Here is a 6454-nt window from a genome sequence, read left to right as displayed (position 1 = left end):
AGGGGCTTGCTCCTTCCTGTTTCCCATTTCTATCACTGTTACCCAGCAGGGTTTCTTCACCCAGGCAGCAGTTCCTTCCTATAGCAGCCAAGGAGTCCAGTTTGTGTTTTCCCACCACTTGCAGACCCGGCTTTATGGAGCCCATCTCAGAGACCCCAGCACCAGCCGAGCACACTACCCTTCAGAGGTATATGTTTCAGCTCTGAGGGCTCTCTTCTCAGTGTCTGATTTTTGATAATCCTGGCCTCCTCCCTGCCCTCCACCCAGCCCTAGGGATGGTAGCTGCCTACTGCAGCAGTACCTTAGTGCTCTCTACTTAACCCTTTCAGTGACCTTGTTAAGAATTTTATACCTAGCTAACAAGTCTTCACATTCAATTCTCTCTGTGCAAATAGCTGACATGGTTCTTGTTTCCAGACTGGACTCTGACTGACACAGAATGTGAGGAAGTCAAGAAGCAGGACACCTAGATGTCAAAGTCAACAAGAATGATGCTAGGAGTAAGGGTGAAAAGCAAGACAGTGATTCAAAGGGGAAAGTTACCATGAATGTGACAAATGGAGCACTGTGGGAAGGGGGATATTAGGTGCTAAAGTCTGATGGATTTTGTGTATTTAAATATTTAACTTGTCATCTTCCTATCCACAATTTAGGCTTGAAAGTGACCAGACTTAAAATCCACCAGGTTCTTTTCATAGGCATACTTAATTTCATCTTGTCCTTCCCCCTGGTAGGAATTGCAAGTTAATATCAACTCTCCAGGTTGGCATTTCTCAAAATACAGTCTGAAGATTATCCACACACAAATGTACTAGAATGCTTGTTAAATGGGCAGATTCCAGCAGATAGACCCAGAACTGAGGGGTTTCCCAAGTAGCATGATTTTCGTAAAACCAGGACAGTTCCGGGCAAATTGGGATAGTTGGTCATCCTAATGCTGGACCTACTGAGTCCACATCTTAAAGGGTAGCACAGATATCTGCAATTTGAACAAGCATCTCAGGTAGTTCTTGGGCATACTAACATGAGAACCACTACTCTAGGTATCCCTGGGCTTGACGTATGCCTGGACCTCTTTCTGTCTAGGCTTCGTGCTGCTTCCAAATTGGGAAGCATTCCTTGATTGAGGTAGTTTCATTGACTTGTCCTGGAACATTGTGGAAATCCTAGCAATTTCTCCTGCTGCTGATAATGAGATCTTAGCGTAAAAAGTGAATCACACTTCCTTTTCTTTCTTCCCTTGGTCCTTAGGACAAGATGCACAACCAGTGCTTTCTCATGGTAGTGTGGGCTGGCCAAGCATAGCTGGGGGCTTCTGTGCCAGGGTATCACTGGCACAAATCCAAAGTATCAGGTAGCTCGGCTTGCCACAACAAAATACCGTAGACTGGGTGGCTTAAGCAACAGAAATTTATTTTCTCAGAATTTTAGAGGTTGGGAAGTATAAGATCAAAGCGCCAGCTGATTCAGTGTCTGGTGAGAGCTCTCCTTCTGGTTTATAGACAGTTGCCTTTTTCCCCCCGTGTGCGCACACATAGCAGGGAGAAGGAGAGGAAAAGATGTCTTCTTCTTTTTATAAAGCCCGTAGTCCTATGGGATTAGGGCCCCACTTTTATGACCTCATTCAACCTTAATTACCTGCTACAGACCTTATCTTCAGATATAGTCACCTTGGAGGTTAGGGCTTTAACATATAAATATGGGGAGGGGGAGACAAGTCCAACACATCCAACAAAAAAATGTATCATTTTGCAGCTGCCCCACATGATGCTGCCATGGTGAAAAAATATAAAGTGCTTTATCATTAATCCCCATGAGAAATGCTGAACTTTTCCTCTTTTTTTTTTTTTTTAACAACCACATCTGTTGACTACTATCTGACATTTTGAATAATGTGCATGGGCCAAATGTTCTAGTCATGAAGAAGAGGGAGAGGGTACAAAGAAAGGGCTGCAGAGGAATTTTGCTATTTGCCAGAACCTACAGCTAAAGCAACAAAAGCTTAGAAAATCCAAACATTTATAATGATTCTTTTACTTGTATTCAATATTGTACTGGGAGATCTAGCCACTGCAGTAAGGCAAGAAAAAGAAATAGAAGGCATATCATTTAGAAAGAAGGCAAGAAAAGTGTCCCTATTTGCAGGTGACATGATTGTCTTTATAGAAAATCTCTGAGAATTTCCCCATACCTCCTAGGAGTAATAAGCAAGTTCAGCAGGGTCACAGGATAAATGAACAATGTACAAAAATCGACTACATTTCTGTATAGTAACAGTGAACATATAGAAGCTGAAATTAAAAACCATTTGCAACAGCATTGTAAAAATACTATTTACAGTTGCTCCATAGAAAATGAATACTTAGGCATGCACTTAAAAACATGTATAGCATCTATATGCTGAAAATTACAAAATGCTGATGGAAGAAATCAAAAGAGACATAAATAATGGAGACATATAACTTGATCATGGATCGGAAGAATCAGTATAGTAAAGACATCAGTTCTCCCCCAATTAATCTAAAGGCTTAATGCATTTCCTATTAAGATTCTAGCAATCTTTATGTAGCTATAGGCAAGCTTATTCTTAAATTTACATGGAAAAGCACAGACCTGAGAGTAGCTAAAATAATCTTTACAAAGATGAATAAAGTGGGAAGAATTAATCCATCTGATACTTAACTATCCAGTTACAGTAATGAAGATGGTGTGATATTGGCTGAGAGCTATCAATGGAACAGAATAGAGAACCCAATCATAGACCCACACAAACATGCTCAAGTGACTTTGAACAAAGGTGAACAAGTTATTGAATGCAGAAGGGATAGCCTTTTCATCAAATGGTGCTGAAAGCAACTGGATATAGGGGGAAAATATGAACCTTGACCTAAATCTCACACCTTCTAAAAAAAGGAACACAAAATGGATCATAGACTTAAAATATAAAATGTAGGGGCGCCTGGGTGGCTCAGTCGTTAAGCGTCTGCCTTCGGCTCAGGTCATGATCCCAGGCTCCTGGGATCGAGCCCCACATTGGGCTCCCTGCTCCGCGGGAAGCCTGCCTCTCTCTCTCCCACCTCCCCTGCTTATGTTCCCTCTCTCGCTGTGTCTCTTTCTGTCGAATAAATAAATAAAATCTTTAAAAAAAAATAAAAATCTTTAAAAAAAATAAAATAAAATATAAAATGTAAAACTATGACTGTTTCTGGGGAAAAAAGTGGCAAAATGAATTGCATCAAAACTAAAAACTTTTGCTCTGTGAGACCCCCTCCCCGTGAAAAGGATGAAAGGACAAACTACACACTGGCAGGAAATATTTGCAAACCACATATCTGACAGAGGACTCCTATGGAGAACATAAAAAAGAATTCTCAAAATTCAACAGTAAAGAAACAGCCCAATTAGAAAATGGGCAAAAAGAAAAAAGACAGACATTTTATCAAAGAGGATATACGCATGGTAAATAAGCACATGAAAAGATGTTCTACATTATTAGCCATCAGGGAAATGCAAATTAAAAGCACACTGAGCTATCACTACACACCGCTCAGAATGGTTAAAATAAAAAGTAGTAACACTGAATACAGGAGAGATGCATCTGGAGCAGGATCCTGGATCCAGGAGAGGAGATTGGATCACTCACAAGTTGCTGGTGGGAATGTGAAATGGTACAGACAGTCTGGGAAAAGTCGGCAGTTTCATCTGGAACTAACTTACAACTACCGTATAACCTAGCAGGTGCACTCTTGGGCATTTATTCCAGAGACATGAACACTGTCTTCACACAAACGTTCATAGCAGCCTTATCTGTAACACTCCCAAACTGGAATCAACCCGTGTCCTCCCATAGGTGATGGTTAAAACCTGTGGTACAGACATATCATGGGCTACTGCGCAGCAATAAACAGGAGCGATACAACTATTTGGATGACTGTCCAGAGAATGATGCTGAGTTTAAAAAGCCAATTCCAAAAAGTCACATAGTGTTCTCTAAGAGGTTATAATAACATTTTTTAAGAAGTAGACTCCACACCCAACACGGGGTTCACACAACCCCAAGATCAAGAGTTGCACGCTCCACTGACTGAGCCAGCCAGGCACCCCTCACATTTTTGAAGTTATAAAATGTTATAAATGGAGAACACACCTCTGGTTACCAGGGGTTAATTTAAGGAGGGGAGTGGGTCATTAGGAGGGAAGTGGGCATTGTTATAAAAGAGCAACAGGAAGGATCCTTGTGAGGTTGGAATGTTCAGTATCTTGACTGCTGAGGTGTAAGCACAAAGTTACATATGTGATAAATTTGGAACTAGATACACACATGCACACACACATGCAGGTCAAATGGGGGATATCTAAATTGGATGGTAAATTGTATCAGTGTCAATATCCTGGATGAGACTGTACTGTAGTTTCCCAAAATGTCACTATTAGGGAAAACCGGGCAAAATACAGAATTTTGTCCTATTTCTTATAACTGCCTGTGAATCTACCATGATCTCAAAAAAAGTTGCAACTAAAAATGACACTTTTAGAGGTGTATTTCATCTCTTTGTGGGTCCTTGGGGAGAAAGAAACAATCTACTTTTTAAAAAATGAAGAAACAGTCTGCTTAAAGATGGGCTGTTGGCCACAAGACCACAATTAGCCACAAGGCCACAATTATGTCTTTATTTGCAGCTCTCAGGGATGCAGGGGAACTTCTAAAGCGTAGAGGTCAACAATGAGGATCAAATACCAGCTGAAATGTGAAACAGTGAGGTTGCACAGCAGTTCTATTGCTGGAGGGAATTGAGATCAAGATGCTGAAGCAGAAGCTGTCAGCCCAACCACTTTTGCTCATCTCCAAGGTTTTGGGTAAACGATTTTGTGAGGATTAAAGATACTTAAACACTTTTAAGCAGTTACAGTTTTGCCCAGAAGTTAAAAAACTTCAGAAACCGCTGATTTTAGTATGTGACTTTTGCCTAATCTATTTCAATAGTTTAGTTTGCCTTTTTTTTTTTTTAAAGGAAGAGCGGAAAGCAAATGTTACATTTATGAGGTCAAATAAATGGTTTGCTTGCCTTGCTTTTTCTTTCAACCTTGTGGGTGAATTCCCTTTTGGTTGTAATATAGGCACTGCTTTACCTTCTCTCAGAGCATATTTTTTAGGCTATGACTATTATCCCAGGCACTAATCATCAATAGAACATGAGCAGTTTCTGAAAAAGTACACCTCCATATATTACTATTATTATTGTCTTGGTTTCTGTTTGATTGTTTTGCTTACTTTCCTATTTTGAGAAGCATGTTTCAATTTTCAAGTATAATAGATTCTTTCTGGGCCATCACATACCCCGGCTTTTCTAAACAATTTGCAGAAACTTCTTACATAAGAAATCCTTTCAGCTTTTCCTGGGCCCTGTAGAGAACTGCAAGCTCTGGGATATAAAATGCTTTGACAGTTTCAGAGTGTTTGGAAAGAAAGTGGCAAGGAAAAATGGAGTGGGAGCAATTCTAGGAAAGAGGCAGGGGAGCTGGTATTAAAGAACAAAAAGACTGAAACAACATTTCAGTTTACTTGGTCAGTGTCTGAAACAGTCCACCTGTTTGTAAGCGGAGGGTGGTAGGGCTGTGTGTGCAAAATGACATTCTGTAACAAGCCATGTTTAATATGCTTTCTGAGTGTGGGACTTCGAGTCCATATTTCATATACAGATATGATTTGCTTTGGAAATAACAGTCAGAAATGCCCAAGTCCTGTTGTATTTCATTTCCTGAGCCTACCTTGGAATTTACGGTTATCGGTTCCATTACATAGTCTTAAAATGAGACCTCGAATTTTATGCTACCAGAAATTTCCTGGTACTGGGCTACAGTTAGCAAGGTCAGGAGCTCATCTGGACTCAAAAGCTGTAAACAAATCCAGACATGATAAGCAGGTCAGAGCCAAAAGCTGTAGAAGGCATGGTGATCAGATTATCAGCTGAGAGTTTGTCTTATCTGGGACAGTTGAGCCACATGAGAGTCCAGAATGTGTAGATTTTGGAAAAGAGAGACGGTATGTGTGGTCGGGGGAAGACTTGAAAAGAATGCAGAGACACCTGCTAAAGGTGCTCTGTAGATGGAGAAATCATTACTTTCAGAAACAAGGAAGGAGAAGATACCCGAATTCTAAGTACAGTGTAGGTTGGAATGATAGTACATAAAGAACCTCATTCTCGTTTTTTAAGTTAAAGGTTAAATTTCTGCCCCCACCCTCAAGCTACCTGAATCAAGGCAAAAATCGAGAGTACCCCTTTGTGGTAGGATCGATCTGGATTCTCTCTTGGCTCTGCTGGGTCACCATGAGCAAGTTTCTTAAACCCTCAGAACATCAGTTTCCTCATCTGAGAAATGAGGATTCTGTTATGTACATCCCATGTCAGTGGTGGTGACTGAATGTAATAATGCATTTGCGGTTCCTGGAATG

The sequence above is a fragment of the Zalophus californianus genome, chromosome 12, assembly GCF_009762305.2.
Source record: "Zalophus californianus isolate mZalCal1 chromosome 12, mZalCal1.pri.v2, whole genome shotgun sequence".
In the NCBI taxonomy this organism is placed as follows: domain Eukaryota; kingdom Metazoa; phylum Chordata; class Mammalia; order Carnivora; family Otariidae; genus Zalophus; species Zalophus californianus.
The sequence above is the reverse complement of the archived record's forward strand: the minus strand, read 5'-3'. Positions refer to the sequence as shown.